This window comes from Cibotium barometz, chromosome 62, assembly GCF_041138505.1.
Source record: "Cibotium barometz isolate CiBa-2024 chromosome 62, ASM4113850v1, whole genome shotgun sequence".
Classification (NCBI taxonomy): Eukaryota; Viridiplantae; Streptophyta; class Polypodiopsida; order Cyatheales; family Cibotiaceae; genus Cibotium; species Cibotium barometz.
In genome coordinates, this window is record NC_141107.1 from 12,525,704 (window position 1) to 12,549,835 (window position 24,132).

General features: G+C 39.7%; 1 protein-coding gene across 10 annotated transcripts in view; it reads right to left on the reverse strand.

Moving 5' to 3' along the window:
- Positions 1-5,818, reverse strand: part of LOC147604147 (cytochrome c oxidase assembly factor HCC1-like) — a 39,689-nt gene extending 33,871 nt beyond the window's left edge. For 5 of the 10 annotated variants that reach the window (XM_086795331.1, XM_086795329.1, XM_086795335.1 and 2 more), the window contains exon 1: positions 5,524-5,696. The gene's annotated coding sequence lies outside the window, so the exon portion shown is untranslated. Of the gene's footprint in view, positions 1-5,523 lie in introns of all 10 variants that reach the window. The other 5 variants (XM_086795333.1, XM_086795334.1, XM_086795330.1 and 2 more) reach the window with 3 other exon arrangements.
- Positions 5,819-24,132: the final 18,314 nt, after the last annotated feature.

Below are 24,132 nucleotides of genomic sequence, written 5' to 3' on the forward strand. Positions count from 1 at the left end.
GATGATTCATGGATTTCTCATGCATGACTGTGATACGTTAAATACATATATATATTAGTTAATATATACGTGTTTGTATTATGCACATGCTTGTGTTTGCTGACCTTAACAGGTGCACATGTTGTCTTGACAGGATGGCTTTTATCATGAACGGAAGCAACGATGCCTGAGCGACTCATGGTAAGAAGCCATGGGACCCTTGGTGAGGACGGCCCAAATGGACCCTCGCCAAGGATGGCCTGTAAATGGGACCCTTACTGAGGACGGCCCAAAAGGACCCTCATTAAGGACAGCCCAAGGATACAAAAGCATTGGAACAAAGCACTGTTCTGAAGATCTCTCTCTCGATAAATATCTCTCAATTGAGGACAACTGAATTTCAAAGCCGAGGGGAATGTCATCAATACTAGTTCCTCACCAGTTCCTCGCCTCTCTCTAAAGTACCTCTACTCAAGAAGGCTTGCTATCCTCCATGGAAGTACCCAACAAGATCATCTAAGGACCCATCTCCAGAAGTGTACCATGAAGAAGGTCAACATCAAAGCCCTAAAGAGCTGCGGGTAGATTGTGTACATACCCTTGTTATACTCCAGATTGTTATACTCCAGATTGTTATACTCCAAAAACATCACCAAGTGCTTCTTCAACATAAGCTATGACTCCTTCTCCCATCACCATCAACCTGGCTACAGCATCGAATGGAGGCATGTAGAGAAGGTAAAGCTATAGAGCCACAGGCCCGCAGCAGGTGGCGGGGGCTGTGGAGACAGGCCTGCAGCAGCTATAGGGCAGCGGCCAGAGGGCAACAATCCCAGGGCGGCAGCCAGAAGACAGCAGCCATAAGGCAGCGGTCAGCAGACAGGGAGGTAGATCAGGGCAATGGACAGAAGCAGAGGTGGCAGAGATGTCAGCCAGAAGCAGAGGCAACAGGTGGCAGCCGTACAGGCTGCCATGTCAGCAGGTGCCAGAAGAAAAGCAAGAGAGAGTTTAAGCCTAGTAAGAGAGTAGAAAGAGAGAAGAGAGAGAAGAGAGAGAAGGGGAAAATCAAAAAGCCCCTAAAAACAGACAAAAAGCTTTGTTCCAAAAATCGGGAAAAGCCGCTTTTTATTGTATCCTAAAGAAGTGATTGTCAGAATATGCAGTGGAAATGATAACCAAACTTCGGTTGACAAGAGCAAGTAGAGTGCAGAAAATAGACAGCACAAGAGACACAGAGAAATAGGTGTGCAAACTCTTCTCTATACACAAGATCCCGTAGAATACTGAGGGAGTGGGTCCAGCACTAGGAGTATTTTGGGTGTTTTCCACCTTTTATGAAGGCAACCTATGGCTATAGATTTAGGGTACCTTTTTGTACCATATGAATATACTGAATTTCCAGCTATATCTCTCTCTCTCTACTCTCCCTTCTGTCTGCGTTTTTGCATCAGCATGTCACTCTACTAGGGAGTGGGTCCGGCACTAGGAGTATTTTGGGTGTTTTCCACCTTTTATGAAGGCAGCCTATGGCTGTAGATTTAGGGTACCTTTTTGTACCATATGAATATACTGAATTTCCAGCTATCTCTCTCTCTCTACTCTCCCTTCTATCTGCGTTTTTGCATCAGCATGTTCTAGATGGTGTTTAGGGCTGAAAGAAGACTCCCAGAGCTTCCGCGTGTTACATCCATCATGAGCATTTGGTTCGACATCATCCATACCCTCCACCGTCAGCGGGGGAGGTTGCAAGGAGGCTCCGACCACATGCGGAAGCAGGGAAAGCTTTCCTAAGGCTTTGGAGGCCTAGCCCATTTCTTACCAACAATAGAGGAGGTGATCTCACTTGGCATTACAGACCACCTATGTGGTTGTTCCCCCGCCCCCTCCCCCTATATGAGATAGCCTTCTCCTCATAGAGCAGCTAGCTAGTGGGGAAGTGCATCTTTCTCCACCCTTTGATTATTTGATCCTCGCCCTATACATGAGGCGAGGTTGTATCTAACCCTTCGGGTTGTATTTGGCCCATCATGGCTATTTTTCATTAACTAATAGAAGGATCTTTTTCTCAGAAAAAAAAATGTATAGCCACATGTGCGCTCATGATAGCAGCCCACTATTGTAGTGGCATGGATCTTGTCTTGTGCTCCAAGTCATCTTGACCCTTGCTCTTGGTTGTTTTATACATGATTGAGCCTTAGCTAAGCCCTATTGATGCTTAACTATGCATACCCTAGCTGGCCAAGTCTCACACTACAAGTTTAGCAAACCCTATGTCAACCCCTAAAGTATATGCACTCCAAACCGCTTAGTTCAAAACCCTTCTTTTCCTTGATCAGTTGGGCATTAGCTTCTATTGCAAACCCTCAATAGCTTTAAGGGAGTTAATTTCTTTGCAATCATTCACAAAAGAATGTACGTAGTTCATGTAATTAGCTATTGTAGTCATGTAAGGTCCATGAATACTTATCGCATTAAGGTCATAGTTATGATTGATCATTTAAGCAGTACATCTAGAAAACAACTATCTTTAAAGCTCTAGTAAAATAGTAAAAGTAAAGCCAAGGTTGAAGCATAGAGAATTAGGTTGAGCCATGTGGATAGCAAGCCCCCTGCACAATAATGTTGTGTGATGAGTTACCCTCAATGTCACTTTAAGCTGACTCATACTAGCTTAAGATGCACGAGGTGCATTATCTATAGCTACACTTCCATGAATCAGGAGGGTATAATGGTTAACCATGCTTTCAGTCAAGAGAACCAACCTTGATTTAATGACAAAGGATGATGTGCAAAATTTGCACAAGCCTTTTGTTGGAAAATTAGGAAGACCATGTTGTAGGTTTTAAAAGTGGGACAGTGAGCTTTGAAATGATGATCTACTAGATGGCGTGTTGGAGGTGCCAATCATGTTGTCATGGTGATAAATTATTTTATTCTGCCTGCGCAACTCTTGAAACAACCCAAGGTAGCTTATGATGGTATGATTTCCTTTCCATAAATCAATGTGTGCATGCATGCATGCATATGCATATGTACACGTGCGCGCGTGCGTGTGTGAGTGACCTACGTCCTGCGACCTCCCTCTGCAGCCATTGAGCCTCCTATTTCTGTCTTCTGTGCGACCACGCACACGCGCCAGCTCGCCTCTCTTCAGTCATTAGTATCTCCTCCGGCTTTGTTTCGCACTTCTTTGCTCTTTTTCCTACTCATTGCCTCTATTCTTCCAGTTGCGCCTGTGTGCGCACGCGCTCGCTTTTTGTCTCTCCTCATCCGACTATGTTTTATATTTTGCCTTCTCTTTTGTTTCTTTTTTCCTCTTTGCTTCACCTCTCTCCTCTTCTTCTTCGGCAAGGTTATCCGCTTAGTGCACTATTGTATGCCATTGTCACCCAATGCTCCTTTACATGGACAAATTGACACGAGATGGACAGCTACATGATCTCTCCATGGTAGATGTACACAATTTGTGGCACATGCATATGCTAATTTCTTTTTTCCCACGAATACAGAGACTGGCGTGAGGACTCTCATGAAAGGACTATCCCTCTATGGTTTGGCTACAAGATTACATATAAATTTTCAAAAATCTAAGTTGCTTCCTTTGAAAAGTTATGATTGGCATCAGCTTTTGTGGTCGGGTCAAATCCGCCCGCTCAATGAATTATGAGATAGTCAAGCATCTGGGTTATCCCATTGGTTGGGAGTTGTCTTTGAAGAATGAGACTCGATAGGATGATGGCCAAATTGCACTCTAAAATACAATATTGAAAATTATCTACATGGCATCTACATGTGCGATTGCACATAGTACAGTCAATAATAATGGCATACGTCCAGTTTTATCTTCCGATCCTACCTTGGTCGAGCAAACAGATTGACAATTCCATGTTTAAAGCAATGGAATGCCTATGGAAAACCAAAGCGAATAGAAAAGAGTTATGTTTGCTAAGGCAAGAGCTTATATGTTCGCCTAAAATGCATGGTGGGCTCAATGTTCTTAATATTCATTATCATATACTGGCAAGGAAGGCCACTCTTCTACCTGCATTTATAGAGCAAGTCAAGCCATGGGCACGCATGCTGGGAGCTCTCTGCACTAACATGCGAACAGATGCATATAGACATTGGATCATCGATTATGATGATATAATCTTTGGGCATTTCCATAGTCGTATTCCATGCTCTCCATATTGAGCTGCTCTCTTTCGAGATTGGTAAGCTATACTATGTCACTTACAATGGTCTGGTAGGCCTCAAAATCGAGGTAACGCACTGTTGTTGCAGAGTATTCTTTGGAGCAGGTTATTTGATCCACCGCTTTCTTTGTCTCAACCAAGGAAGACATGCAATCTGTCTACATTGGGGATTCGCCACACACGTGACATCGTGGATAAAAATGGTTATGTTCTCACTTTTTCACATGCAGTCAGATAATGTAACTTGGGGATGCATCACAGGCCAACCTGGAAAGTCATTTCAGAAATGATACAACCCTTTCAACCAGTCCCAATGGTTGGGAAACAGAGAGACTTCATGATTGGTGTTTTTATAGGCAGCTTCCAGGACATACACTTGTACCTTTTGCCCATTTGTCTCTGCGACCAAGGCTTATAGGTTACTCTTACCACCTCCATGGATTGAGGATCATGCAAATCACCTCTGGTTCTTGCTTGATGAAAAGCTGCATTGAAAAGAATTTGGAGGAGTGCATTGCCCCTCAGGCAACACCTCTTTCTATGGAGATGTCTTGGTTGGGGTATTCCCAGTGGGATCTCTTTTGGTACGAAGGCATATTGCCATTGCTTCTTGTAGGTGGTGCTCCCATCCTACAGAGAGTGTGCCTCGCCCTCTTTGGTATTGCTCGCACTCTCGAGATTTTCTTGATGATTTGTTCGGATATCTTCAGACTCGTTTTTCGGGGAGCTGTTTCAATCGAGAGTTCTGGCTATTTGGTTGCCTTTCTCCTTCCCTACCAAATTGTATAGACTTGCTTGACTGGACTAGATTCTGGGCATTGTGGACTATCTACCATGCTCGGAATCAATTACTCTTCTCGGCAGATTCTGTCCAGCTCTTTGTTTATTTCCAGAGATCCCTTTTACAATCCCTCCGAGATTCTCATGAAATCGGAGGCCTTTCCTGCCCGAAACTAGAAGTGTATTAACTGAGTAGTAGCCGCCCCACTTTGGGACAGCTATGAATGTATATTTGTTTTCCTTAATGAGACAATGGTTTCACTTTAAAAAAGTGTGTGTGTTTGTGTGTGTACCACTAAAGTGAATGTATGTGGATGCACTAAGTGTATGTGGATGTTGTACATAAAGAGGTAGGTGGTTTAGTGTGAGGCCATCCCCTTCAAGTGCTTTCGACTAAATGCAGCCTATTTGAAGTTGTGCGAATATCGATCCATGCGTTTAGTTTACAGGTGAAAATGGAAGGTCGATTTTGCTTAAGATGCATCCTTGTCACACTGTGTGTCATTAGTGAAAAAGCCCTAGATGTAATTAAGGCAGGCCATCAACAATGAAAGAACATACGTGATACCTGATAAAATTCGTGTGAATATTTGTGGAAGCTCCTTTGACAGTGGTCACTACTAGTAGCAGCGCCACTGCCTCCACGTTACCAGTGCACAGCAGAAACGAGCTCGTCACCTGAGATAAAAGAACGACACAGCATTCAAACTCCAATATATATGTATATATATATATATATATAAATATGGTGTTTATTAATCTCTCTCTCTCTCTCTCTCTCTCTCTCTCTCTCTCTCTCACACACACACACACACCATTACACACATGTATCGTTAACCTACTATAAATAACATTTGGACTCCTTTTGCTACTTGAATTCCTAGCTAATTAAGGAAATCTCTTATTTTAATCAACCACTTCCAATGGGAAAAGAAAATTCAATAAAAACTCTTGTGGTTTTAAATTAGGTACAAAATGAGGAGGATGTTGCAAAGAAAAGAGGAAGAAGAGAGACAAAGACAGTGAGAGAGAGAGAGATGCTTCTTGTTGGTTGAGACACATAATGTGCGTGTGTGTGTGTGTGTGTGTGAGAGAGAGAGAGAGAGAGAGAGAGATTTATTAGGAAATCTCCTTTGATGCTTCTTTAGACAAATTCTCTTATTTATTTTTTGTGCTCTCTTTTTTTCATGCATTTACCATCTCCTTTAGGATGTTCCTTGCTTTCTAATTGATTCAGTCATTTAATTCATCTTACCTCCTAGAATAAGTTGATTATATCTTGATAATCAAGCTACTATATACTATATCGTATTATAGTGTAAAAGTGTACACAACTATATATTTAATCTTCACCATAGAAAACTACAATATTTAAAGCTCTATAAAAATAGTAAGAGTAAAGCCAAGGTTGAAGTATAGGCATCTAGGTTGAGCTACCATGTCGTGCATAATGAGTTGCCGGCAAAACTTATGTGGTAGTCCAGTTTATGTTCACCAATTGTAAAGCTAGAAGCATCAATATGCATGTGGAAGATAACATCCCAGTTTGGCACTCGCAACATGGGAGCACTAGCCATGTATCATAGGCTTGTTGGCATTCTTTTGTCCACTCAAATATGATGAGAATCTTGTACAAGGGATGTGCAATCTTGGTATAGAAGAGGATGAATCACCTGTAGTAGCCTACATGTCCCATAAACCTTTGGACTCGCTTGATAAGAATCTTTTACAACCAATAGTAGTGAGGGTTCTCCTAGCATGGAGGAGAAAGAGGAGCAAGTTCATGAGAGGATTGCATTCTATCATTAAAAGTTGGACCTTTGGATTATGCCAATGGGGTTTTTTAAGTTTTAATTTGAGAATAATCAATATGCTTAATCAACTTACTGGTTTAGTAATTGTTGAAAAGTAGCCAAGTACTCAAACTGGACCTCCCCATGAACAACGTGACCATAGATAAGCTTACTGGTTTAGTAATTGTTGAAAAGTAGCCAAGTACTCAAACTGGACCTCCCCATGAACAACGTGACCATAGATAAGCTAACTGCCATACTAGAAAAGTTAAATGTTAAGGAGGTCAGAAAACCACCAAGCAACATACATCTATATCCCCAAAGAGAGCTAATCTAGTGTTTGATATATGTAGAAAAAATCATATATGTATTAAAATTCCCACATTTGAAGTCTAGACAGCTTCTTTATTATGCTCATACATGCTTGGGGAATCAAGAAGCCACATGCTAGTACTCTGAAGACCAAAAACTCTAGTCCACCAACTACACACTCCAACAAAAGCCTTTAGCTTTATCAACAATAGTTGGTCCTACTAATGTTGTATAGCAACCCATGTGCAACAAAATGTGAAAAACCAGCCTAGGGGAATGTACCCATACCATAACCAATCTTACCATCATAACCACCTCATCTAAGTAGACACAAAGTAATCAGGTTTTGATCAAGGAGCTACTAGACAAAGGGGAGTATCCTTGATCAATCAGGTTTCGATTAAGGAGCTGTAGACAAAGAGGAGTATCCTCTATGAGTCAAAGATATACAATGATCATTATGAGGAGCTAAAAGATAAAGTTATATAGGGTGCTACATGAGTTCTAGTATTTTAAACCATGACTCACTATGCAAGGAACAAGATACATTATTGCAATATTACAATTGCCACAAAGTTCTCTCCATTATTGCAATGTTTCACAGACCCATTGTGCAAGGGACGAGATACATTATTACAATATTATAATTTCCACAAAGGGCTCTGCACCATTGCAATGTTTCATGGACCTCACAACTTATTGCAAGGGTTGAGTAACGAGTTACAATGTTACAACTGCCACAAAGGTCTCTCCATTGTAATGTTTCATGGACCCCACCAAATAGTAGAGGGTCCTCTCAAGAATAGTGTATCAAACCAATCACAATCATGTGTGCAAACAATGGTAGTCTAAATTTTACTTGTTCAACGTGGACTAGATCATGTAATTAATAAGGATTATCCATACAAATCAAGCAAAAGGGGCTTCCTTTGCATGATTCGTATATAACTTGTATCTTGACTTGTTCCCAAACCTGATAACATAGAGTAGATGTCTAGTTAGAAACTTGAGTCTCTAAACTAGGAAGAAGAAGATGGGTTAAGAAGGTGGATAAGGGTTGAATTTATGGTCCTAATACAATACAATTTAGATGAAGGGAGCATAGATACATGATCAAATCATTCTAGTAGTGAAGAGGATCTAATCTTGAAAGAATTAAATAAATTTCTAACGAGAAGAACCAAAAGTTTGATAGACACAAGATCAAATCAATCTATTAAAGAGAATCTAATCTTGTACAGACTTGGAGGTAGTTTCTAACAAGACCTATAACACCTTGACGAGTTGGTGAATATCCCAACTCCAAGCAAGAAATTGAGAATCTTGAAAAAAATAAAGCCATAGTCCAAGAATGCCAAGAGAGATTTGAGGCAAGACTAAATGAAAGTGAGGCAACAACAAAACATTATGTATCCAAATGTAAGTTGCTAGGGAATCTAGGAGACTAGATATTCCCAACTCCAAGCAAGAAATTGAGAATCTTGAAAAAAATAAAGCCATAGTCCAAGAATGCCAAGAGAGATTTGAGGCAAGACTAAATGAAAGTGAGGCAACAACAAAACATTATGTATCCAAATGTAAGTTGCTTAGGGAATCTAGGAGACTAGATATTCTTTGGCCCCTTCTTGAACACGTGATGGAGGAAATACCGAACTCTGACTCTAACTCAGAAATTGGTTTGATGGGCTGAATGTTACCAAAGATGAGGGATACTCTCCTTCAATATCTTTCCCTCTAGACACTTATCCCCATCAAAGGAATATTGGGGATGTTAGGAGATATAGTGGGTCTCACTGCCCTTGTCTCTGTAGAGGAAAAAGTACCAATAGGGACACTACCTAGGCTATGGCATGATCTTAAGGATTGGTCTAAGGTGGCTCAAACCTATTCATAATGTGGATACAAAACTCCACTCATTGTGGAGGAGTTGATTTTGATAACCTCCTAAAAACTATTGATTGTGGAGGAGTTTATTCGGGAGGACGATGATAACCTCCAAAAAACTATTGATTGTGGAGGAGTTTATTCGGGAGGATGATTATAACTTCCCAAAAACTACTCAAATTCCACCAAAAACTACTCATATCCCTATGAACCATCAAAAACTACTCATATCCCTATGAACCATCAACAAAAACTAAGGCTATGACCTATTCAGAGACGATGAGGATAAAACTGTGCTCATTATGGAGGAGTTGATTCATAATCTAAGGAGGATGTACTCAAATCCTTATAAGAACCATGTACTCAAATCCTTATAAGAACCATGTACTCAAATCCTTATAAGAACGATGTACTCAAATCCTTATAAAACACCATTATGGAGGAGTTGATTCATAATCTAAGGAGGATGTACTCAAATCCTTATAAAACACCATTATGGAGGAGTTGATTCATAATCTAAGGAGGATGTACTCAAATCCTTATAAAACACTATTATGGAGGAGCTGATTCATAATCTAAGGAGGATGTACTCAAATCCTTATAAAACACCATTTACAAGAACAATGATATCAATGTGACTATCCATGTACTTCACAAATGAGGTTAGTCTACCACAATCCTAGATGAGCATTATCGCCAATCATTGTTGGGAAATGTGGGGATCTAGCAGATAGAAGATGGTATAGTAGCAAGACCCATGGGAGTCTTGTGGGACTTAAAGATGAAAGTATTTAAGTTATGGTATTATCATACATGTGTGGCGATAAACTTCTTGTGCCAAAACTAGAGTCTTACAATGTCATTTTAGGTATACCCTTATAAGGTGATGCCATATTAGTGCATGATAGGTCATCTAATCACATCTACTCTCGCAAGAGGATTCCCAAACTCTAAAAGTAGATTTGTGAACCTAGAAAATGCACCCAATGGTGGAGGGTGGGCAAGAAATGATTCAAACACAAAGCAGTAAAAGAGTGAGAGCCATACTTGGAAGGAACATATGCATAATTCACTTTCCAAGATTTCTATGGAAATAGGATACATGCTTGCTACCATTGATATACAATTAGCTAGAGGAATAAGGAATGCTAAAAAGAAGGAGGATATTCCATTGACCTCTTTATTAAAGCTATATGACAAGTAGGTGTATTGGTTGCAAAACCTGAAATAAATACATCTAGTGATCTTTGGAGAGGCTATGATGGATATCAATGCTCCACCCTCATATTGTATTGCTCAAGCATTGCAGGGCTATCTTATATTCATATATGGCCCCATTGTAGGGCTATCTTATATTCATATATGGCCCCCATTATAAGGAGTAGCCACGTTTATATGTCCCCATTATAAGGCATAGCCATGGTGTGGGTATCTTGGGCACCCCCTACATCCTCATATTCACATGGGAAAGTGGCCTAGGAGGCAAGATGGTTTAGAGAGATAGCTTGGATTAAATTTTTCACATTACCAAACAGGCTACATGCTACACTTGAGAATTATTTTCGTTATTATGCGATTCTTAAGTTTTAAGTTTTATGCTAAGAAAGACCCTACTTCCTACGAGTGTTCTCTTATATACACTCACATTGTATCCTCTTATATGGTATTAGAGCTTCAGATCAATACAAAAATTCTTTAATACTTTTAATCTAGTAGTCCCCTTGGAGAAATGGCATCTCTGACCCCCCCCCCCACCATTTATTAAGGCAAGACCCAAAACTACAAGTATAATGGCAAAAAACAAGGAACCTGTAGGCAATCAAGTGGTAGAAAGCAGTCATCGTTAGAAGTATTATATTAGCAAGTCTTAACTTGCTAATGGCAAAAAACAAGGAACCTATAGGCAATCAAGTGGTAGAAAAGCAGTCATCGTTAGAAGTATTATATTGGCAAGTCTTAACTTGCTAAGTGTGAGAGACATCCAAGCCATACCCCTTAACACAATCACACAAATGCAAAGTTAGGAGAATATTAATTGCTCATGCAGCAGGAGAGGTATCCACCTCTCATCTACAAAGGAGGAGACTCAAGTGTAAACTCATTTTTTGTGTGATGATGAAGTCTTGGAACAAGTGAAGATTAACCCAAAGACCCAAACCAAGAAGATAAGGAAAGGGGAGGATTGGGTGGGGAGGGCTCAGGAAAAGACATGCAAACAAAGACATGGGCTCAAACATTTCCTCATCTTCCTCTAAAGATACCTGTAGGAAATCAAGTGGTAGAAAAGCAGTCATCGTTAGAAGTATTATATTGGCAAGTCTTAACTTGCTAAGTGTGAGAGACATCCAAGCCATACCCCTTAACACAATCACACAAATGCAAAGTTAGGAGAATATTAATTGCTCATGCAACAGGAGAGGCATCCACCTCTCATCTACAAAGGAGGAGACTCAAGTGTAAACTCATTTTTTGTGTGATGATGAAGTCTTGGAACAAGTGAAGATTAACCCAAAGACCCAAACCAAGAAGATAAGGAAAGGGGAGGATTGAGTGGGGAGGGCTCAGGAAAAGACATGCAAACAAAGACATGGGCTCAAACATTTCCTCATCTTCCTCTAAAGAGGATATGATTTAGTAGTCAACCCATGAGCAAGAAGAAGCACTCAAAAAGACATGCAAGTGAAAACACAGCCTTAAAAAATTTCTTCATCTTCCTTTGAAGAGACATGATTCTACAACTAACCCATGAGCAAGAAGATGTAGTTATAAACCCAAACGTTTATGGTGGGAACTCACCCTCTTCCATGCACCAAAGAAGCTAATAGAGTATGCAAAACCTATATAGAGGAAAAGAGCAAACTAGAAGCCATGCTCAGTGTGGTTGGGGTGAGAGCCCAAGAGTAGGATGAAAGGGCAGCTTAATAGCCATTACGGTGGGAACTCACCCTTTTCTAGCAGCCACGCTCAGTAGTAGTTGGTCAAATCCCAAGATAGATCAAAGGGAATCAAGCCACAACAGTCAATGTGGGAACTCCTGCATCCACCATTTTGGGAGCTCACCCTCTTCTAGGCACTAACTTTAGGTTGCTCAAAAGAAGAACAGGAAGAGAACATGCTCTCTCCATAATAAAATAAAAGCCTCTTTAGGAAGAAAATGAAAAACAAAGCTTGGACCCACCATCAAACAAGATTCTTCATGCCATAGTCTTTAAGGTTATGGGGTATGACTTATGAGATCCCCATACTGAAGGGTGAGCACATATCTTATACACCAATACAAGCTTAGATAGAAGTAAGAGAATATGTAAGATATCACTTGGTCTTTCCACCTTTCTCTCATCTCAAGTCCAGATTCTCATTGGCTCTCCTTTCTTCAATACATACCAAGATTTTGGAAAGACTATTAATGGCTACACTACCCCTCCTCAAATGCAATGGATAATGCTTACCTTAATGTGTCTTAGGGAACTTGCCAGATCCAAGCTTGTATCTCTTCAAGCCTCCAAGCTAAACTAGTGGTTGGCTACCTCGACTCCTTTGCCTCCTCCCTCAAGCAGTCATCAAGAGGTTGCCTCTCTCCATACAAGGACTCTCAATCCTCTCTACTCTTACATTCATAGACACAAGCACAAGAGGAACATGTACCAATGATAGAGCACCCTCTCCTCTTAGCTCTCTCACATACCCTAGACACACAGAAGGGAACAACAAGGAGATAAGCACAAAACTCAATTGGCACAAATAGGGATTGTGCCTTTACATTATGAGAAATTGGTATTTATACAACTGGCCCTTATTCACACGGGTGCTCAAAACTTAAAAAGAGTGGAACCGAATGATTACAAAAGCTACTTTGGCTTGGGCATGGCTAGCCATTGTCATAATTACAACCTTTATAGGGCCATTTTATGACACTTATTATTCTATCTCTCATATGGGTTGTCGAGTGACTGCTACCCGATAACCTATTGAGTGTTATTTGGTGACACTTATTATGATATCTCTCATGTGTTGTCGGGTGACCGCTACACGATAACCTACTGAGTGTTATTGGGTGTTATCAGGTGACACTTATTATGCGATCCCTCATATGTGTTATCGGGTAACTGCTACCCAATAATCTACTGAGTGTCTTTGGTTATGCGCACATCAATACACTAGCTTGATATAGAAAACATACACTGAAAGACGCATAAAAACAACGTATTCGTCTTACAAGAGATACAAAACATACTTAAAAGATAGATATACATAATGGTAGAAGAGGTGGATATACTAGAAATTTGATTAACACCACCCGGCCTAATAGCAACCTATGTACATATTTCCATTACATCTTTATACTACTTAATGCGTAATTATAGAGTAGTACAAGAGATGGCATTGTGCACACTGAGCACGACTGATTTACATCCATAATGGCCTAATTAACCAGCTGGACTACAATGTTAAATGCATGGGATTGGGCCATGGCTTTGATGGAGTTTCGGCTTGGCAGTTGGCCCCACAACCTGGCATGCCCAATGGGTCGGATACCCAATCCGACGACCCAAACCTTTAGTCTTCCTTGATGTCGGTATAGTGGAGCAAATCACCCAAAGATAGGGACCATGTTAGATTCTCCTTAGCATCCTCCTTAACCTAGGCACATTCCTAATCCTAGACTCCACATGTGCTTGTTCGGCTATGCATATATGTGGTTCTAATTATCTTCTGATGAGTAGACTTCTTAACCCTGACCTGCTTGGGCACGTTCTTGATTTTGCAAGTTCGGAGGCTCTAGTCTTCGAATCTGCCCATCTCATTATCATTTTTGCCAGTAAGAGCAGGTTGGTTCAGATTGTTTGGGCGAGGTGGAGCCGGGGCGAGGTTGGGGAGGAGGGGCTAATGGTGCTAGGAATGCTGCTTAGAAAGGTGTCCATTCTCCTCCATGCTTGGGGTTTGGTTAGGTTGCGTGCAACAATGGCACCAACTAGGATCTGCATGTAGTAACAACCCTGACGGATTGCTTGCATGAGGTTGCCCTGTTGCTTGATTGCTGCTTGCTACACTTCAGTGAGCTTCGTTCAAGAGCAGATGTGAGTTCGGGGCGCAGAGGGTCACATTCTTGGCCTCTTTAGTGCTGATGATGGGGCGAACTGGATATCCTTGTGTATGTCCTAGGGCTTCTTCTACCGAGTGATGGGCCTCTTCCCTGCTTCCTTGGATTTGAGCTCATCAATGTGAGCTTGTATTTTCCCCCCTGTCCTCCATGGCCCACTGATGTTGGTCCTTGTACGCCATCTTCTTGGCTACCATCTTATCTTGTAGCTTGTCACGCCGCCGCATGGTCTTTTAGTAGGGCCATGTCCAAGTCTTTCCAAGAAGATGGTAGCCATCTTCTTGGCTACCATCTTATCTTGTAGCTTGTCATAGTTCTTCTGGAGGGCCGCCGCATGGTCTTTCAGTAGGGCCATGGCCAAGTCTTTCCTTGATGTGGCTCCCTTGGAGAATGGTACCATCGCCAATCGTAGGTTCTACATGTCGATTGGCTCCTCTGGTCCCTCTAGTTCCTAGATAGGCTTCTTGCCCAGGGCACTCAGTTTTGGCATTCTGCTCTTTGCACTAGGCAAGCTCTTGCACCAGTTGTTCCATCTTTAGGAGGAGGTCATCATGGGCCATGGACGGAACCCATGCCTTCGGTGGTGGCGGGGAATGGGTTGAAGTTATCGGGGCTCGCAACACTATCGACTGTTGGGTGGGCATTTGGCTTGGTGCTCCGGATTGAGCATCCCCTCATCATCCAAGTCGGCATCCTCCGTTGGTTGGAGGATTGTAGGCTACTTGCACTGGCCTGTAAGGATCATACAGAGCTCGTCCATGATGTTGTCCCATAGATGACTCAGGTCATCCTGCAGGGTGTCGGAGAGCTCGGCTAGGACTTCCGTGTCAATCTGGATGGTATTGGAGGAGGGGCTGGTGTGCGCCTTCAGCTGGGCTTCCAAAAAGTTGATTTGCATTTTGTCCTTAATGACATGGTATTTGAGCAAGTCCAAGAAGCCAGTGAAGTGGGCGGTAGCTCGTCAGCGTTCTGCTTCCTTAGCCATAGTCAACTCCCTCTATGCATCCACCACCTGCTCTCTCACGTTGTCATTCTCCTGCTGGAGGCGATTGATGATGTCTTGCAGGAGGCGGAGTGTCTGGGCCTCAACTTGGCGCATGCCAAATGGATCCTCCCCGTGGAAGCACTAGACCAGGCACTCGATATATCATTTGGCCATGGGGATGTCGATGGGTGGGTGTTTGGTAGAGGGACTTGCTGGGTTGGAGGTCACCACCCGACTGTGAAGGGGCGACAGGGACTATTGGAGGTCTGCCAGCCGGCTTCATGGTCGACAACTCCACCAGTACTCACTGCTTCTTTTCTTGGGATACTTGGGAGGCCAGCACCAGCTTGCACTTGAACTCGGACACCATGGCCGTTGTGATGAAGTGCGTCCCATTTCGGAGTTTAGGCTGACCATCCTCTCCAAACTAACCACCTCGATGGGGTTTTGCACGGGTTTGTGGCTCCGGTTGTGGTTATGGAGCGTTTTACACTTCTGCTTTGCTGGAGCGAGTTCTGGAATGAACTGACGCCGAATGGAAATAGCATCGTTAGCAACTGCCCCCATCTTGGTATGGGTGTTTCTCTTCTGCACAGGCAGGTGGCCTTCTTTTGTAGAGCTTTGTGAAGCAAAGGGTGGCCTAGTTAATGTCCTTGCCTTTCTCCACCTTCCGAATCCATTCCATGGCTGCTCTACTAAGATGTGCCGCATTTTGTGCTATCTGTGGCAATGTTGTTGAAGGGCTCAAAGGTTACCATGGCTGTGATAGGAGAAGAAGATGCTATGCAAGAAGAGCACTATTGCAGAGCAAGTGTTGTAGGTAGAGTGATGGTTTGCAAAGAGCTTAGCACAGGTGTAGGGTTGTAGATTCCAAAGATTTGTGCATGTAAGATTCCTCCTCAGCCCTAAAAGATGTATAAGCTCTCACCTCAATCCCCTGTAATCATCCCTTATTTCAGAATGCAAGAAAATGTTATTTTTCCTTGTTTTGGTCTAGAGAGAGAAAATATTCTAGAGAGAGATAATTCAAAATTGAGATATTTCTGGATACAAAGTTTCTCCTAATATCTAAGATGAATTCCCCTGAAACAGAAGTTCAAAAAGAATTTTTGAATGTGCATTAGAAATTAATTGAATATGTGTATTAAAGGCCTTAGCCTAAGGGTCCACATTTTCAAAATTTTTTGATTAAGATGCAAATAAGGTTCTAAAGGGCCAATAGGATTAATCCAAGTGTTCGGATGACAAAAATGCAAAGAATAAAAGAAAATGCTCCAAAAATGAGTAAATTCTCACATAAGATGAAGAGTTGACTGAGTATTGGGTTTATTAGTTAAAAACTAAGGTTTATTACTAAAAAAATCAAATTTGACACCTCACTAAGGAGGGAGAGGCCCCATGAAGTAGGCACCTTTTTCTCATCATTAATTGGTATTTTTAATTCAAAAAATGAGATATTTTTATCTCTCCTCATGCAAACTAGATAAAAAAGGGAGCCAAATTGGTCTAAATCTTGTCCAAACTAGATCAAACTGAAGCTGGAAGCCTCTAGAATTTAGTTGGACTTGGTTAGCGGCCTCCCTCAGCTATAGACCCTCATTCCTTTGTATTTTCATCTTTGAGTAATTACATGCTAGTATTATCTTCATTTTAGTGTAATTCTATTATCCCTCTATTCTATTATCCCTCATTCCTTTGTATTTTCATCTTTGAGTAATTACATGCTAGTATTATCTTCATTTTAGTGTAATTCTATTATCCCTCTATTTTGCCTCTACTTTTGGGAGCTTTGGAGCTTCTCAATTCTCCATCCTCCATCCTCTACTTTTGGGAGCTTTGGAGCTTCTCAATTCTCCATCCTCTCTTGGAGATTACCCTCCCCAACTTGGTGCCCAAACCTTGCTTTGTGGGCTTCACTTCTCTCCAAAAAAATCAAGCCAAAATCAAAGATAAGCCTTCATTCAATGGTTTTTCTATCTTTCTCAATGACTTTCTTCTTCCCAACCCCTCTAATGCTTGGGAAACTTTCAATTAAATGGTTTTTTCTTGAAATCAAGTTTTCTTAATGATTCATAATGCTAATTTTTATGCTTAATTATAATATTTTTAATTAATAAATCTCTCTTTTTGGAAAGGTTAATCATCTTTATGGTTAGATCCTTGTTAGAAGGATGGTTCTTAATGATAAACTCATTATCTTAATCAAAACTCTAGGCTTGACAAGCTAGAGAAAAAGATTAGGTATTTTTATGATTTCAATCTAGTAAAAATGATGATTAATTCTTTAAGCTTGTTTATGATTTAGAAAAATCCTATAAACTCATTTTAAAGTTGAAAGAGTGTTATGCTAACATTCTATAAGAATTCTCTTATAGAAATGATGAATGGATGTTTTAAATCAAGAGGATTAATTATAATTATGCTTATATTTATATTTATAATTATGTTATGAATGCATAAATAAAATTTTAGCTTAAAAGAGGAGTTCCTATCACATTTCAATTATGTGTATTCATTTTAGAAAATTGAACATTCTCAGTAATGCAGCAGCGAAGCTATGGTAAAATTTTTTAAAAAAAGATAAATCTTATTTTTATGAATAAATTTAATAAAGTAAAAAGAGAAATTTCCATCATATTCTAGGCATAGATATTTTTATGCTAGAAGAATGATTTTTGTCATATTTATAGAAAATACTTTTATAGTATTTATGCATAATTGTTTAAATAATGAAAAGAGAATTTTTTGTTATATTTATTTTTACATGCAAAAACTTTAGATGCAAAAAGAGGAATTCCCACGATATTCTAGATACAAATATTTTAAATATTAAAAGAGAAATTTTTGGCATATTTCAAAATATGGATATTTTTATTTATTTAAAAGAGGAATTTTCATGGTACTTTAAGTAGAAAAATGCATAAACTAATTTCGGTATTAAAAGATAAGTTTTCACCATAATTTCATGTAAAAAATTATGGTATATTAATATTGAGGATCAAAATGAAGAAAAGAATATTTTAAGATATTTCTATGCGAATAAATCAATAAAATGATGTACAAATGGATTATTTGGAAAAAGAGTTATTTTTATAAAATTTTGGCGGAATCGCCCGTGCTTTTCGAGCGAGGGAAGTTTTTCCAGTCTCGGTTTTGGAGGAACCGCCAGATTAGTCTCTTGTCGAGACATTCATGGGCAAGGCCCTGAGTGGGAAGCCCTGCCCTACGTGAGAGGCTGCTGCTTTTGCTGCCAGCACCCTGGAGGAGGCCGCGCCGCGGAGGGGGCAGGGGTCTCACAGCTAGTATCAGAGCTTTGTTGGGAAAATGAATTTTATCATAAATTTATAATAAAAACTTAGAAAGACGCATTTTAATGTTGTATTCTCATTCCTTAAGCTTCATTAATGAAGATTTTTAATCGATGAATTTGATTTTATAGATGGACGTTCTGTGTTTATCTGGTATTCCCGATCTTAATTTCAGGATATGATTGCTTTCGCTTTTGAGCATATCCTCTCCTCTGCCTACGACCCGAACGAGCAGAGCAAGACTCGCAAATCATTTCGAGGAATTATATTTTTCGGACCCGACTGAGAGACGACATCATAAGTGGCATGCAGGGCAATATGTCCATGCCTCTTGTAACCACCGCCTTATGTTGAGGAAGAATATCTCTTTATCCATGGTCCTGTTGAGGCTAAAGGTGGTTCGTGGTGTTATCATGTATCACCCCACACCTCGAGATTTTAGGCTTTCTTGTCATATTTATAGACTTCTTAGATGTTTTATTCTGAGTAGTGAGATTGTAGCGCCTTTAGCGCGGTAAGGGAGCAATTATATCGTGGTAAGGGAACAATTGTATCGCGGTCTAGTAGCCTAGTATCGCGGTCTCATGCTTATACCACAGAGGTTTTGATTTTCTAGAGCCATGTTGCTCTATGTATATATTGCAAACCTTATATGTTGCTCTATGTATATATTGCAAACCTTATATAAATAAAGAATGTTTTGTGAAAAAATTCCAGTTATCTAAGTGATTTGACTATCAGATATCAAGTTTAAAGAAATAAGATCTGTTTTCTCAGACGTATGTCGTAGATCTCTAGTAAGAATGATTACCCTATTTGAAGTAATTAATTCTAAACTTCTTAAGTCTTAGGATCTTGATGACGAAATCAAATAGAAATTTAACGATGTATCGTTTTAGCAGAATTATGAGACGTGCGAACTGTGGCAGATAGCCAGATCCTCTCACAGATGAGGAAGAGCTTGACCCCAATGTTCGCAAAGCCTTTCACAAATCTTAGCCATGTCCCTTCAAGGGTGACAAGGGTGACAGGGAAAACTTGAGCGAGGTTGTGGAAAAAAGGATCAAAGCAATGGAAGAATACTTTGATGTCACTGGATACAATGAGAAAAGTGGCTCTTGCAAGGCTAAAGATAGCAGAAAACTTGGGCGAGGTTGTGGAAAAGTGGATCAAAGCAATGGAAGAATACTTCGATGTCACTGGATACAATGAGAAAAGTAAAGTGGCTCTTGCAAGGCTGAAGATAGCAGAAACAGCTAGAGTAGCATGGAGAAACCACTGTGAGACAAATCATCTGGATCGGAACACCCAGACATGGAATGATCTCAAGACATACCTAAGGAAGAGATTCTGTCTTCTCGGCTTCTTGTGGAAATTAAGATGAATGAATTCTAAGAGTAAACCCAGGGGAGCAGAACTATTAAAGAGTATCACCAAGCGTTCGCTCTCCTCCTCAAATACTCGCCATCGCTTGGACAAAGAACAACTGATGACCACGTTCATTCGAGGAATGAACGAACCTTTGGACACCTTGGTAACCAAAGCCAGCTCCCTCGTCTTTCAAAAGGTTCCAAACACCGGGAAGTACTTTCAACCTTACGCCTCCAAAAAGATACTAAGGTCCTAATCAAAACCAGGAGACGGGAAGCTTCAGAATGGAAGGAAGGCCTTTTCCTCGAAGCTCTTTTTTAGGAACTCTGGCTCTTTCCAGAATGCAGAAGGAAGAGTTTCGGAGTGAAAACATGTGTTTCGATTGTTAAGGTTTTGGGCACACCAGCTCAAGGATTGCCCAGCTCAAGGATTGTTAAGGTTTTGGGCACCAGCTCAAGGATTGCCCAACTCCTTCTATGTCAATGGGCCAAGAGAGCCAAGGTCCGAGAATTCAAAGACCGACTCCTTTGTATCAATCCAATCAGGGTCCCCCTCGCCAAAATCAGGGCAACCCCAGAAGAGTGCCAGCTTAGCCTATAGCGTCAATGCAAAGTAGTCTCATAATCCTTCCCACATTTGGGGAAACCAAAGAGAGAGAGTTCCACCTGAGACTGTAGCAACTAGAGCCGCCACAATAGCTGAGGAAGTGGAGGAAGAAAGAGGACATATTTATGCCGCCATTGAACATCAAGGGTAGAATCGTCAATTCTCAGTCCTCCAGACTCCAGCAATGTACAAGGGTAAGCATTTTTAGCTTTTGATTGATTTAGGCAGTACACATTCTTTTATTTCCCCTGGATGCTTGCATAAGTTAGTCCAAGATCAGAAAATAGGGAAACCTATGCAAGTAGAATTGGCCAGTGGAAAGATTCTTTTCACACACCTTGAGACAGACCGTATTCAGCTTAATCTATATGGGACTTTGGTCTTGGTCATAGTCTGATTCAAGGTTCGAGTTTGATAAGATTTTTCCTGAACTATCTTTCTCGAAAAGGTTTGATAATTACTATTTTACTGAATTTCTTTCTCTGAATATTCACTTAACTAAATTCTAAATTAGTTATGAATTCCAATGAGGAATAAATTAATCATTTATCTAAATATTTTGATCTCAATGGATTTCTTGAATTTTCTTTTTACAATCCGTGTGACTATAAAACGATAGAAATTTCTCTCTTAGAGTATTTAATTATTCATTTATGAATTTCTCATAGAATTTAAACATAGAATTTAAGAGAATTCTAATTTTGATATAAAAATTATTTATGCATCTATTTATGCATAAAAATCAACTGGGAATAACACAAAAAATCCTTTTATGCATGTATTTATGCATAAAATCAATCTTAATAGGAATAACACTTTTAAGATAAAAAGAATTTCTTTATGCATCTACTTATGCATAAAAATCAAATTTTACAAGAATAACGCTTTTATATAATAAAAATTTTCTTTATGCATCTTTCTATGCATAAAATCAACTTTAATGAGAATAACACTTTTATAATAAAAAAAAATTTCATTATGCATCTTTCTTTGCATAGAAATTAAATTTAATGAGAATAACACTTTTATAATAAAAAAATTTCCATTATGAATCTTTCTATGCATAGAAATTAAATTTAATGAGAATAACACTTTTATAATAAAAAAATTTCCATTATGCATCTTTTCATGCATAGAAATTAAATTTAATGAGAATAACACTTTTATAATAAAAAAAATTCCATTATGCATCTTTCTATGCATAGAAATTAAATTTAATGAGAATAACACTTTTATAATAAAAAAAATTCCATTATGCATCTTTCTATGCATAGAAATTAAATTTAATGAGAATAACACTTTTATAATAAAACAATTTTCATTATGCATCTTTCTATGTATAGAAACCAATTTTAATAATTAATGTCAGTTATATCCATGCATATTCATAGGTGAATATGTACATGGAGTAATTAGAATATTTCTTTTAAATGCAAAAATGGTAGGAATTACTCTTTTGGAATGACATAAAAACAAACTTTCTTTTCCATAAAATTTTGGAAAATTTTGCCATAACTACCTTTGTATGGCTGACCATTTCTCATTTTTATCATTCTTGAATTGACTTAAATTAACCCAAATTAGATGTATAGAACTCTAATCTACACAATTTTTAATTTTCAAGAGAGTAAATAATAAGAAAAGTTTAATTAATCATTTAATTAATCTTTCTAGGATTAAGAAAGGCTGGAATGTAAAGAAGAGAAGGGGATGGCCTTTTCATCAAGGCATAGCATTTGAATTTACTTCAACCAATAGTAAAACATGAAAATCAAGAAAACCATAGATTTAAAAATTAAACAAGTTAGAAAATTTAGCTTACATGGAGCTTGTAAGCTTTCCTTTGGCTTGAGGGATTGAGGGTTCTACTCTTGTTTGAAGCAAGAGTGGCCACCAATTCTCTTTGGAGAGGATTAAGCCAAAAACAATTGAATTATCAAGAAATTCAATGTAAATGGCTCAGGGCAGGAGTAGAGTAACATTGCATAAACACCATTAAGCTTTTACAAAGGGGGAGGCTTCTATTTATAGGAAAAAGTGAGCCTCTAACCAAGCAAACTGATTCTAAAATTTTCCAGATCGGTTTGGTCAATTTGTGACCATTTTTGGGTCAATTTGTGACCATTTTTGGGTCAGTTCAGCTTACTTTTTGGATCTAGTTTTGAAATAGGAGAGATGAAATATCTCATTTAATTGATTTAAAATTGGGGAGTAATGATGAGAAAAAGGCGTCTACTTCATGAGGGGAGATCCCCACTTTGAGAGGTGTCAAAATTCAGTTTTTTAAATCTTTTCTTTGGTCCTTAGTCCACTCTTCATCTTATGTGAGCATTTACTCATTTTTGGGGCCTTTTTCTTTTATTCTTCAATTTATCTCTTCCCTACATTTGGATTGATTTTATTGGTCCATAAGAACCTTAATCCAAAACTTTCAGAAAATCTGGACACTTAGGCTAAGGTCTTTTGTGTAGATTATTGTTGGAATCAGGGTTGCAGGAAAGCACACAAAGCTTGGAGAAGAAGCAAGAATGCACACAACACACAGTGTGATAGATTGTGTCAATGTACAAAAGATAAGTTAGCCCTAGAATGATGGGCATATATACAAGCCGGGGGAAAAAACCTCCTAAAGAGGGAAAAAGTGCCCCGGCGGTCCTAAGTGTGTTCACACACATCACTGCCTATATATATGGCAACAAATCCCCCCTGGGAGTGATGGTGTGAATGAGAGCTGGCACTCATGTATAGGGAAGTGCCATGCCCGAAGTAGATCAGTCCACAAAGGGGAGCAAGCCCAAAGCTTTGCGGAAAGCTTCGAACTTCACGAGGAAGCGCCTTTGTGAAAAGATCGGCGAGGTTGTCCTGTATTGGCACATAGGCCAAACTGATCTCTCCTGCTGAGAGTCTCTCCCTAACATAGTGATAATTCACCTCAATGTGCTTTGTGCAAGCATGAAAAATTGGGTTTCTCGCAATTGCCAATGTGCTCTAACTGTCAGTGTAGATAGAGGTAACAGACTCCTGTCCAACACCCAAGTCAGCCCCATAAGCCTCTTGAGCCACACACACTCAACCGTAACTATGAAAGTTGCCCTGTACTCACCTTCACAAATAGAAGTGGCTACAATAGGTTGCTTCTTGCTTAACCAAGATATGCATGAGCTACCAAGCATGAAACAAAAACCACTTGTGGACACTCTTGTGTCATAGTAGCAACCAGCCCAATCTGAGTCTGAAAAAGCATGTAAATCTAGCGGCAACGATCCCCCCTTGGGATAAAACAACCCAAGATGTATGGTGCCACTCAAGTAGGGAAAGATGCATTTAACTGCCTTCCAATGCTGAGACCCTGGGCTATGCATAAACCTGCTCACTTGTTGTGAGACTGCAAACTGAATGTCCGCCCTCGTAATGCATAAATAAATGAGGCAACCAACAACTGTCTGATAGAGTGTGACATCAAAGTGATCTCCAGCATCATTAAGACTCAACTTCAAACCTGTCTCCATTGGAGTAGCAATAGGCTTGCAATCTTCAAGGTCAAATCTCCGCAACAATGTCTCAATATACTTTGTCTGACACAAAGCAATACCTCCATCACACTCCTTAAATTGTATCCCCAAATAATGATGCAAATGCCCTAAATCTGACATCTCAAAAGAGGCATTCAAATCAACCTTAAAATCAGCAATATGACTCTCATTTGGTCCTGTGAGTAGCATTATAAACTTTTTACCAATAGGCAAATCACACAAAGTCCATGTACCATTCTTCATTATAGCATCATATTCACTTTGCATTGCAGCCAACCAATTTT